The following is a 13169-nucleotide window of genomic DNA, read 5'->3' as shown; positions in this document are numbered from 1 at the left end:
GCGGGGCTCAGTCACAGGACTCTGAGATCATGACCTGAGCTGAAACCAAAAGTCGGATGCTCAACCGACTGCTACCCAAATGCCCCTATCCCACAGTTTTTGAGGTCACCAGTTTGAAGTGGGTCTCCCTGGGCTGGGCTCAAGTTATTGGCAGGTTGGTGTTCTTTCAAGAGAATCTAAGGGAGAATCCATTTCCTTACCTTTCCAGGCTGTCTGCATCCCATACCCGCTCATGACCTCCTTGCAGCCAGCAAGTGCATCACTTGGACTGCTGCTTCCATCACCTCATCTCCTTTCCTGACGCTCCTGCCTCCCTCTTCCATCCTCTGAAGCCCCTTGTGATTATAGGAGACCCTGGATAATCCAGGCTACTCCCCCATCTCAAGGTCCTTAACTTAATCACATCTGCAAAATCTCTTTAGCCCTGTAAAGTAACACGTTCAGGAGCTCCAGGGATTAGGACATGGACATTTGGGGGGAGGTGAGTGGGGGAGGGCATTATTCTGCCTCCCACAGGCTCCAGACCTGGGTCCTGGCTCACAGCCAAGGAGTGAGGCAGACATTTGAGCTCCACAGTCCATCAGCACTTGGCAGTAATGGCTTTGTCTCCATTTTTCAGGGAGCTCTGACACCCACTGTGTCATTAGAAGGATGAGGACCCGAGCAATGAAAGGAATAAAAATATTTAAGGACTCAGGGAGTCAGGGCAGAGGGACGGGACCCTCCAGCCAGCCTGTATTCCCCAGAGCGGAGTGCAGCGCGCTCAGATTCTGCGTAGCCACTCTGGCCACACCCACATTCAAGTGTGCCCCTCCCTCGTCCTGAGAAGTATCACAGCTTCCCATCCCTGGACTCCTCTTTCCCATCTAAACAAACTGCTTTCATCTAAGCTCTGTCAACCCACATAGCAGCCCTGTGAGGAAGCATTATCATCCTTTTTTTTTTTTTTAAGATTTTATTTATTCATTTGAGAGAGAGAGAGAGCATGAGCTGGGGGAGGAGCAGAGGCAGATGGAGAAGGAGAAGCAGGCTCCCTGCTGAGCAGGGAGCCCGATGTGGGGCTCCATCCCAGAACCCTGGGATCATGACCTGAGCCAAAGGCAGATGCTTAACCGACTGAGCCACCCAGGCGCCCCAATTATCGTCCTTCTTTGCAGACAGGGAAAGCAGGCTCAGAGAGGGACACTGATTTGTCCAACTCAGTGGACCCACGACTAGAACTTAAGATTTTTTTTAAGTAAGCTCTACGTCCAGCATGGGGCTTGAACTCACAACCCTGAGTTTAAAAAGTCACATGCTCTACCCACCGAGACAGCCAGGTGCTCTATTCTAAAACCTAAGATCTCGATGCCCCTTAATACTGGTCACCAACATGTCCAGGGCTCCCCTTCCTGGCACATGGTAGATTTGCACCTCCTGGTCCTCTTGAAGTGAGGCATGGCCCTATGACATGCTCTGGACAATGAAACATGAGCGGAAGTACCCCCTCAGATAGGAGCCCTCAAGGACCTGAGCACAGTTTGCGGAATTCCTTCCTTCAAGGTGACCAGTGATGTTCCAGGTGGCACAGGGTCCATCAACCTGCGTCCCCGAGTGAGGGCCACTTGGAGCAAAGCCTCTGTTGACTCCCCATGGACTTAGAGCGAGTGAAAAATAAGTCTTTGTTGTTGTAAACGAGAGTGGTTTTTTTTTTATCAGAGCAACCTAACCGAGAGCACCCCGTCTGACATGCTCAGGCTCCTAAAGTTTTCTGCCCTGTGGGGTTTATATGAAGCCTGTTTTCCAGCCAGTTATCAAGGCTAGTACTGTTGTTATAACTCTGTCATGGGGTACTTTTTGGTATTCGGTGGGCCAGGGCCTGCTGACTGGGAGCACACAGATAAATAAGACAGGACTTTTGCCCTTGAGAAACTCACATAATAATCGCTTGCTGACTTGCTGTCCCTGAGTGGGACAGGCTCTCCTGAAAGTCAGCCTGTCCCACTCAGAACTTTGTCACCTCTACCTAAACCTGGGTATCCCTGTTTGGTAAGTAGCGCTACCAACCACTAGCTTAAGCCAGGAACCTGGGTGTTATCCCCAGCAATCCCCATCTCCCAAAACTAATTAGCCACCAAACGTTACTGATTCCATCTCCCGAACCTTACTAGAATCTGTTCACTTCTCTCCACCCCACATTTCTCACCACAGCTTCTTCACTGGCTCCCTGTCTCCAGCCCATTCCCCACACCACAAGAACAGTGCACTATTTACAAACCCAGTGCAGCCACTACCTTGGTCAAACCCCTCCCATGGCTCCCCAGTGCTCTTCCTCAACTCCTTAGCTCAATTTGCAAGGTCCTGTCCAGCCTGGCTCTGCCTGTGTTTCCAGCATCATCTCTTGCCACTTGCTGCCAGGTTCTCGCCAGGCTGAACTACTTTCAATTCCTCTAATGTCTGGGCTCCCTTCCCACCGGGCCTCTGCACATGCTGTTCTCTCTGCCTGGGATACACGTCACCCTCTCCCCTCCTTCCCCTGAGTCAACTCTTATTTAGCCTCATGTCTTAGCTTTCCTTTTCTCCGGAAGGCCCTCTCTGATACCTCCTCCTCCCATTCTGGACTAGGCACAGCCAGCATCATACCCAGGGGAGACAATACTCACCCCTGCTGAGATTGCTGACTTGGCTGTCTCTTCTACTAGCTCAGGGGGCCTTTGAGGGCTGCAGCTGGAGCTGTAATGCCCAACTTTGTGCACAGGACTCCACATACAGCAGCTGCTCAAATAATATTTGTCGGGTGAGTGAAGGACACGAGCAAATATTTCTGGAGCCCCTGTGTGCTAGGCCAAGCACAGTGCCGGGCTCTGGGGCCCCAGAGCAAGAAGAGACCTGGAGCAGCTTCCTGTTTGCAAGGCACAGAGATTACTTTCAAGAGGAGAAGAAACCAATGATAAGCCACTGAGCATATCCATAGTCAATTTGAGCTAGTGATTAGTGCTCTAAAGGACATAAAGCAGATGTCGTGGTAGGGACTGGGTGGTCAGAGAAGGTCCCTGATGAGGTGAGGCTTGAGTTGGGCCTCAGTAATGAGAGGGAGGTGGTCATGAACCTTTTGGCCACAGAAAGGTTTGGGAAACATTCTAAGTCCTTCAGTGGGGATTTAGCCTGGTCTACAGAAGGGCCAGATCACTCAAGGCTTTCTAGGCTGTGGGGAGAAGTTTTATTCTAAGGGCAATGGGAATCCATTGGAAAATGAATGATATAGGTGCCCCAGATGTCAGCCTCTTGAATATCTTCCACCTCTTTCAACTTGCTGAGTGCGCCTTGCCTCTTAAAATTTACTTAAAAGGACCCCGCCACTGGGGTGCCTGGGTGTTTCAGTTGGCTGAGCGTCTGACTCTTGGTTTTGGCTCAGGTCATGATCTCAGGGTCTTGAGATCAAGCTTGGGCTCCAAGCTGAGTGTGGAGCGTGCTTGGGATTCTCTCTCTCTCTCCCTCTGCCCCTCCCTTCCTCCACACACAGGAGCTCGAGAAAGAAGAAAAGAAAGAACGAAAGAAAGAAAGGAAGGAAGGAAGGAAGAAAGAAAGAAAGGATGGATCCAGCTGGGTGTCTCCCATTATAGTAGGATACCCAGCATCCCTACCAAAAACTGAAGGAATTCTTCAGGAGCTTAGATTCTGCCAAGCACTCCTGACTTTTGCTTCCTTTTTTCTTTCTGACATTTATTCATTAGAGAGAGAGAGAGAGAGAGCATGAGCGGGGAAAGGGAATCTTTTTTTTTTAAGATTTATTTATTTGACAGAGAGAGAGACAGCAAGAGAGGAAACACAAGCAGGGGGAGTGGGAGAGGGAGAAGCAGGCTTCCCGCCGAGCAGGGAGCCCGATGCGGGCTCCATCCCAGGACCCTTGGATCATGACCTGAGCTGAAGGCAGACGCTTAACGACTGAGCCACCCACGCGCCCCGGGAGAGAGAGAATCTTAAGCAGACTCCGTGCTGAGTTTGGAGCCCTACATGGGGCTCGATCCCACAACCCTGAGATCATGACCTGAGCCGAAACCGAGGTTTGGACGTTCAACCGACTGAGCCACCCACACACCTGACTTTCTGAATCTTTCACCTGCTTTTGCCTCCCCTGTAACTCTCCTTTCTCTTGTTCACTAATGAAGCCCTTGATTTCTGGTTTCCCCAATTCTGGGCTGTACCTGTACCACGCTTGGCTGATGATTTGGAGCAAAGGCCCAATGAACAGCTGAAAATTGAAAATTGGATACTTTGTTTTTACGAAGCCCTTGTATATTCATACACACCACCACCGCTGCCATCCGCCCCCCCCCCATTCACATTTCCAGATAATTTTCACTCATTTTTCTCTACTCTAGCCCTAATAGCCTATGTCAGTGCTGGGACCCTCCCTTTCTCCTATTACCTCTTTCCTTCTCCTCCTTGTTTTGCAAGCCCTCTGACTGCCACATTTTTGCTCATTGCTTTCTTTTTCTTTTTTTTTTTTTTTGAGATTTTTATTTATCTATTTGAGAGAGAGGGAGAGAGTGAGAGAACACAAGCACAGGGAGTGGCAGAGAGAGAGAGGGAGAAGCAAGCTCCCCGTTGAGCAGAGAGCTGGGTGTGGGGCTGATCCCAGGACCCTGGGATCATGACTTGAGCCAAAGGCAGCTGCTTAATGGACTGAGCCACCCAGGCGCGCCCCCCCTTTTTTTCTTTTTTATAACAGTTTTATTGAGATAAAATTCACATATCATAAAGTTCACCCTTGTAAAGTATACAGCTCGGTGGTTTTTTTAGTATATTCGCAGGATTTTGCAACCATCACCACTACCTAATTTCAGAACATTTCATCCCCCCTTCCCCCAAAAAACCCTTATACCCATTAGCTGGTACTCCTCATTCCCCTTCCCCCAGCTCCTGGCAACCACTAATCTACTTTCTATCTCTGTGCATTTGCCTATTTTGGACATTTCATAGACACGGAGTCATGCAATATATAGCCTTTCGTGTCTGGCTTCTATCACTTAGAATAATGTTTTCAACGTTCAGCTGCATTATAGCACGTATCAGGACAGCATTCCTTTTTCTGGTGAAATAATAGTCCTTTGTGTGGACGCAATCAATTTTGTTTATCCATTCATCTGTTGATGGACACTTGGGCTGCTTGTACCTTCTGGCAATTATGACTCATGCTGCTATGAACATTGGCATACAAGTATTGGAGAATTTTTCAGTTCTCTTGGGTATCTACCTAGGAAGAGAATTCCTGAGTCATGTGGTAATTCCACCTTTGACATTTTGAGGAGCCACCAAATGGTTTTCCACGGTGGCTGCACCAGCTCACATTCCCACCTCCAGTGCGCCTGGATTCCAACTCTCCACATCCTTGCTAACTTATTGCTCCCTCCCTATTAAAAAAAAAAAATCTAAAACAAAAACCAAAAAAATTTTAGCCGTCCCAGCGGTTGTGAAGTGGTATCACCTGGTTGTTGTTGTTTTTTTTTTAAGATTTTATTTATTTATTTGACAGAGAGAGACACAGTGAGAGCAGGAACACAAGCAGGGGGAGTGGGAGAGGGAGAAGCAGGCTCCCGGCCAAGCAGTGAGCCCGATGTGGGGCTCGATCCCAGGACCCTTGGATCGTGACCTGAGCCGAAGGCAGATGCTTAACGACTGAGCCACCCAGGGGCCCCTATCACCTGGTTTTGATTTGCATCTTTTTCTTCAAATTTTTATTTAAATTTTAGTTAGTTAACATACAGTGCATTATTGGCTCCTGGAATAGAGTTCAGTGGTTCATCATTTACATAGAACACCCAGTGCTGATCATAACAAGTGCCCTCCTTAATCCCCATTCCCCATCCAGCCCAAACCCACCCGATTTGCATCTTTTTAGTGACTAATTATGTTGAGTATCTTTCCTTGTTCTTATTGGCTATTCATTGGCTATTTTTGTATCTTCTTTGGAGAAATGTCTATCAAGGCCTTTGCCCGTTTTTTTCACTTGGGTTCTGGTTCATTTCTTATGCACGACTGTCTAGCTATCCTGTCTACTGCCTAGCCTTCAGGACTAGCTTTCCAAAATAGCCCTTTTCGTTTTGCTAATCAAACCTGGCTCTCCTAATTGGAATTTTGCTGCTTCCCATGAATCTATGTCATTTTGCCTCATTTCACCGTCACAATCTGAGATGAAGACGAAATCCTCTGATTTTACACACCAGTATTTAGGATTGGCCAAGGTCACATACCTGGTTAACTAGGGGTAAGGATTTGCACCCAGAGCAAACACCCACGCTGTTCCTACTAACTAGCTAGTCCTATCTTATCTCATGACCGCCCAGTATCCTTATCTTTCATGCAGAGAAGAGAACCTAGGGACAGACAAGGGTCTGGAGTTTCTCTGGGTCACACAGAAAGATCCAGCAAGCGGATCTAGGGACTCCCTCCTCAGCCCACAAATCCTCCCCCAAGCCCCACCCACTCGGTGTTTGGACCCAGAGGGAGTGGCGAGGCTCGGCCCTTCCGGCCCAGTCGGGTCGCGCCTTCCTGCTGAGTCACGGCCTCAGCGCGGGGCGGGTCGCGGCGGGCCGGGGAGAGGAGGCGGGTAGGAGCCCGCCCCGCGTGGGAACCGAAGCCCCACCCCTGACCCCGAGGTTGCCTCCCGATTGGAGAGCCCGGGAACGGCACAGCCAATCACAGCAAGCTGCGGAGGGCCGGTGGGACGCAGCCTAAGGCGAAGGAAACGCCCCCTCCTCCCCCGGAATTAGCCTCTCCCCGGCGCGCCCCTCGGGGCTTTTGGGCGTGTCCTGGGCCCGGCCACTGAAGGGGTGGGGCTGGCTGGAACCTGGGCGGGGAGCCCCGGAGCAGCCAACACCGGGACGGAAAGGGACGCTCGGAAGTGGCCTCCAAGAGCTTGGGGTGAAGGCGGCCTTTTCTAGTATCTGCAGCCCTTCGCAGCTTAAGAGTGTCCCACCAATCGGGCGGGCTGGGGTCTCAACTCTTGTTTTCAGAGGGGAGCACTGACCTACAGAGGTCTGTTATATGGGGTTGCAGGGTCACACTGAGGATGTGGTCCTTGTGGTCTCTGGAGTTGGCCCTCAGGGCTTTTGAGATGTAGGCAAGGCTGGGAAGGTGGTCTCTGGCTCTTAGTGGTTTCTCAAACTCATAGTCAAGGCCTGATGCTCTGTCTCTGACTGGTGTGACTTGGTCTGCTTGACCTTACTCTCAAAGACTCTATGCAGTCTTTCCTCCTTTCCAGCTCACTCAGCTACTCATCAAATATTCTGAGCCCCTTCCTTGTGCCATGCAGGGATGAAAAGGTCCATTGCTGGGCTACCAGGTCCATGCTCTGGTCGAGTTTATAGTCCAGGCGGAAGACAGAGCAAAGGTTACATCAAAGCCTGATGAGCATTGCAATGGGACAGAACAGTGTTAAGTTAGGGGCAGGTTGTAGGGCCCCTAATTTATACTGGGGCGAGAGTCCAGGGAAAACTTTGAGAAGAAAGGAACTTTTAAGGAGAGGAAAGGAACCTGACCTTGTTGGAATGGGAGGAAAATCAGATGGTTAGAACACGGGTTCAACCCAGATGGCAGGCTTAGAAGGGAGGAGAGCCTTGTAGGTCATTAACGATTATGGAGATTATCCTGAGGGTACTGGTAAGCTAACTAGCAGGTTATAAGCAGAGGACGGACATAATAAGATCTGAGTTTTACAGAGATCACTCTGGGCATCCTGTGGAGAAGAGAGAGCTAGTAAGATAATAAGATAGAAGCAGTGAGACCAGTTGGAGACTGATGCATTAATGCAGGGGAGGTGAGGATGGTGTGGACTCCGGCGAAAGTGGTAGACGGTGAGCACAGGATGAGCTGTTGACCTGTATAAAGGGAGCTCTAATGCTTCCTGGGGCCTCATTCATTCATTCATTCTCTAGTTCAGAAAATATTCTGAACCACTCTGGGCCACAAATGAAGCCCAGTCTCCCAGCGAAAGGGGCTCCTGCTGTCTGACCCAGTCAGGGTAGAAGGCAAGGGGTGATGTCCACAGAGGGGTTGGTGCAGACCTCTCTGTGACCCCCACAACTCCACAGTATTTGGACATCGATGTGGGGGTTCCTATGCATTCCCACCCTCACCAGGCCTCAACTCACCTCTGCTGCCAGCCAGGACTTATTATTCCTACCTGGCAGATGGAGAAACTTATGCTCAGAAAAGGGACTGCCCTGACCAAGGTCACCCACCTTGAGCTAGAGGCAGACTTGGGAACTGGGTATCCGGGTTCCCATGGCTTCTCTCCTCACTGCAGTGTTGCTCCCCACATTTGGGGTGTTTCAGGCTCAGAGACTCCCTTCACACAGTCAGACAGAGGGGCGCCTGCTCCCTGCCTCTCTGAGCCCGGCTCCGGCCCCAAGATGGCTATATTATTAGCAACAGCCCATGGCTGCACAGAGCTGTAGAGTCTCCAGCTTGCCAGGGGACTTCACATGCAATATCTCATTTGATCCATCTGGCCACACTGGGAAGCGAAGATTATTATCCCCACTTTACAGGTGAAAAGATTGAGGTTTAAAGACAGTAATTATTATGCATCATTGAACTCCGCTGAGGTTCAAAGACATACAAATATGGATCCATTGAACTCTGACCCCTTGCTACTGGTGCTGGGCTCCATAGGAATCAAAGATGAATGCCATATGGGCTCTGCCCCCAGAGAGGAGACCATCTATAGGGATATAAAGCATATACATTCCTAGACCTTGTATAAGGCCCCAGTGTGTGGGTCTTTGGAGAACTGTTGTGGGCTCAGAGGAGGAAAAGGCATCCATCCTAGCAGAAGTTCTGGGAAGCCTTTTGTTTTTTTTTTTTGAAGATTTTATTTATTTATTTGAGAGAGAATGAGATAGAGAGCATGAGAGGGGGGAGGGTCAGAGGGAGAAGCAGACTCCCTGCTGAGCAGGGAGCCCAATGCGGGACTCGATCCCGGGACTCTAGGATCATGACCTGAGCTGAAGGCAGTCGCTTAACCAACTGAGCCACCCAGGCGCCCCTGGGAAGCCTTTTGGAAGAGGGAACATTGATGCTAGGGTTTGGATAGGTGGGGAGAGGGCAATGGGTCCCCTTCTGTGTCCTCTTCCCGCATCCTGGGCTCATCACATCTTCCAGATTTCATGCACTTAGTAAACATTCAACATTTGAGTGAATGAAGGAGCATCTCTTCCAGCTCTGCTGCCGAGGGCTACTGTCTGGAGCACATCTCTTGGATGGTTAGGACAGAGCAATGAAACTTGTCCTTACCTCCCTGTTGCAGCAGGGTTTGGCACTCAGCATAATGGCAGGAGGTAAGGGGAGCTGGATAGGAGCCCTTAACTGGTGGGATCTTGATCAATTGTGCAACTCTGGGACCCGGGGTCACAACCACCCTCAGCCCAAACCGCTTGGCCAGATTTTTGGAACTGTCCCCAAAGTGTGCCAGGAACAGAAGGCATCTGTTACCCCAAGTTCTTGTTGGACCTGAAGGACACCTGTGACGCCCTCAAGTTACCCAGGTCCCTGTCTCTGTGGAGCAGGTGAAAACATGTCGGAATCACTGAGGACTGTGGTGGTGGTTCTCATTTTAAAAATGGGAGTGAAGACTACAGGGGACCCAGTGGCCGGGAAACCTCACAGCTTGTGAGGGGCAGAGCAGGGTGGTAGTGGTTGAGGGGTGGGGGTCCCTTGTCTCCACAGCAGCGCCCTTCCCCAACCTCCTGCTGCCCTTGAGGAAGCCCTGAGGGTGCACTCCTCAGTCTGCCTGTGGGGAAACAGGGTCAGCTGGCTGGGCTTTCTGCAGCACGCCGTGCAGATGGAAGAGATAGCCCAGCTGCCTGGCCGCTGGGCCTGGCGGCCTCTGCCTTCCCAAAGCAGTCATCCATCTTGCACTGATTGGGTCCAGCCCAGCAGCTTCCCGGATGAGCCGTGGGCGCCTGGCCAGCCTGCTCAGCACCTTCTCTCCCTGTCTCTGTCTCAATCAGTCTGTCTTCTTGTCTGTCCCTCTGTTGAATCCTTGTCTCTCTCCTCTCTCTCTCTCTGTCTCTGGGGCTGTGTCCCCGCCGCTGTGTGTCTGTCTGTCAATACCATTTTCTCAGCTCTAGTTTTTTTTTTTGTCAGCCTTAGGACTTCCTCCCTGGCCTTTCCCCTGCCTCGGGAGCACCCCCAGGACATCCAGCCCCTCAGAAATGCTCCACTCTGCCTGGTGCTTCTCCTCAGCCACGCGCATGGCCCAGTGGTTAAAAAAACTACAAAACAAAACAAAACAACCTACCAAGCAGAGTACACCGTGGTCATGCTCCTATTTGTTCAAGCCCTTGGCTTCCTCTTCCCTTGTTATGAAGATCAAGAGGCCCAAATTGTAGCCTCTCAGAGGCGGAAGTGCTGGCCCAGAGATCAGTGAGGGGTTCAAGATGTGCAGGTGGCAGGCCTCTGTGCCAGGCAGACCTGAGAGGTAGGAAGGTCCAAGCCATGAGCGACCCTGCCAGCTCTGCTCCTTCCACATGTCTTGGGCAAGTCCCCTTCCTTGAGGCTAAGGCCTTGCAGCTCTGTGACTCATCCCTTTGCTCAAACAGCCCGTTCCTGAGTGGCATTCCTGAGGCCCGTGGCCTGGTTGCAGTTTGCCTTTTTCCCCAGGCCCTGCCTCCTGGAAGATTCCAGCATCCACAGGACACAGCATCTTGCCCCAGAGCCTCCTGGGGGAACCTCCTTAACTTCCTGGACCTCAACCCTAACCATGTCTGCTCCCCAGAATTTTCTGCAGGCCTTGGGGGACCTCTGAGAATGACAACACTCCACTCTCCTGATCTGCTTCCCTGCTCCCCTCGACCTGTGCTGCCTGCCATGTCCCCGAGGCCTCCAGCCCCTGACTCCCTTCTGGCCTCTGTTTCCCTTCCCTAGCCCAGTCCTTGGCCCATCTGAGCACTCACTCCTCTGAAATATTGGGCTCCCTGTCCCCCACACCCTTGGCCACAGCTGACCACTGCCTGCTCTGGGTGATCTGACCTTCACCTTCTTAGCTCAGACTCACATTGCGAGGGCTGCAGGAGAAAACCACAGGGCTGTGCAGACTGGGGCCCTTGTGCCGTGGCCTCTAGGTCCAGCTGGTCCTCAAATGGCTGGCCTTGCCCCAGCTCACTCCCCCATCCTCCCCAGAGACTTCCTCAAACCTTCAGCCTCTTCTCCAGCTTCCTCCCCTCCTCCTCTCATGACTCAGCAAATGACTTCAGTTTCTCCTTCTCGGAGAAAGAGATTCCCAGGAACCTCCCTGCTTTTCACTCAGAGGCCCATCCACCCACCTGCCATCCCAGCCGACCCCTTCTTCAGGGCTCCTGCCCTCCCCCACCTCAACTCATCCACCTGTCCCTTCCAATCCCCTCCTCTTCCAGCCTCTCTGAGAATTTAAACAATGCTCAGCCTCCTTCTGACAAATAAAACCCTCCCTCTGCCTGAGCCACCAGCAATATCAGCTTCTCTCTCCTTCATCTAACCATTAAATTACTGATGAAAGCAGTCAGCTCCAGCTTTTAATTCTTCACCCCTCCACCCCTTGCTATCTGAAATGGCTCTTACCTAGGTCAACAAGGATGCCCTAACTCAAGATAAGGCCTTCTTTTCTTGTCCTCACATGAGTTCTCTGCAAGCTTCTGGCATCCTGGAGCACCAGGAATTAAGCACCATGGGCATCCAGGATTGGATGATCCCATCGTTCTGTGATCCCTGAGACACAGGGACCCTGGCTTTCCTGGGGCTCCCTCTGGGTCTCCTCCTGAGCCCATCTGTATGGGCCCACCCCTTCGAATTTCTATTTCCAGCCTCAACCTGGGCATCTCATTTGGATATCCTTTCTTTTTATTAAATTAAATTTTAAATTTTATTAAATTTTTATATCTGAGGGGCGCCTGGGTGGCTCAGATGGTTAAGCGTCTGCCTTCGGCTCAGGTCATGATCTCAGGGTCCTGGGATCGAGTCCCGCATCGGGCTCCCTGCTCCTTGGGAGCCTGTTTCTCCCTCTGCCTTTCTCTCTCGCTCTGTCTCTCATGAATAAAAAAAAAAAAAAAAAATCTTTAAATTTTTATATCTGAATTCCAGGATAGTTAACATACAGTGTTATGTTAATTTCAGGTATACAATATAGTCATTCAACAATCCTCTACTTGGATATCCTTTCGTACTTGTCACTTCCCAACAGAACCCATCATCTTTCCCTTACACCTGCTCCATCTAGAAGGATCAGACCCTCCCTCTGCACGCACTTTCCTAGGAGTCATGCTGGGCATCTCCTCCCACAGCCACTACTCCTGCCCTAACCCAAGCGCCCACCTCTCACAGGGGCTATTACAGGAACCTCCCAAGTGGTCTCCCTTCCTCTGGCCTTCTTCCCATCCAGTCCATCCTCTACCCCAGCTGCTGGGGTGCCTGCTCTAAAATGCAAATCTGACTCCATCTCTGCCTCGCTTAAAACCCCTCTTGGCTGAAGAATCTGAAGGGCAGCATCTGGTCCATTCTGAGATTCCCAACCTTGGTTCCTCTTGGCACTTTTTTTTTTAATCCTCCCCTCCCCGGAACCCCGGAAAGCCCCATAATATCATAAATAGCCAGGAAATCCCCACGATATCATTGGGTGCTTCCGATCTGCACAGGATCACCCGAGTTCAGATCATTTTAGAGAAGGTAACAAAATGTAAAGGTTTTAGTATTAGCCCAAATGGCTTGTGTTGAGCTGACGCGTCATTGGTTCCTCATTTTGCAAAGGAGGGACAGAGTTCCAGAGAAGAGAAGTAATTTGTTTAAGGTTATTCAGCAAGTCATTTGTGGAGCCGAGGTTTCCAGGGGTCTGTTCGCTGTCTTAGGGCTTGACTCCAGCCTGGATGGCCACAGCCTTGGGCAGTACACCTGGAAACTGCTGTCCTTCCTTCTCCAGAAGGGCCTTGGCTCTGATTCACCCTCCTAGAGACCACACTCCTTCCCACTCTCATGAGTGAGCAGGTCGCTCACTTCCTCCCTCTGTTAGAAATAAACCCAGCTGTGTGTAGGGAGTCAGACTGCCTTCACTGGCTCTGAAAAGAGACAAAGAAAAGAAAGAAAGAAAGAAAGAAAGAGAGAGAGAGAGAGAGAAAGAAAGAAAGAAAGAAAGAAAGAAAGAAAGAAAGAAAGAAAGA

This window comes from Neomonachus schauinslandi, chromosome 5 (genome assembly GCF_002201575.2).
Source record: "Neomonachus schauinslandi chromosome 5, ASM220157v2, whole genome shotgun sequence".
NCBI lineage: Eukaryota > Metazoa > Chordata > Mammalia > Carnivora > Phocidae > Neomonachus > Neomonachus schauinslandi.
The sequence above is the reverse complement of the archived record's forward strand: the minus strand, read 5'-3'. Positions refer to the sequence as shown.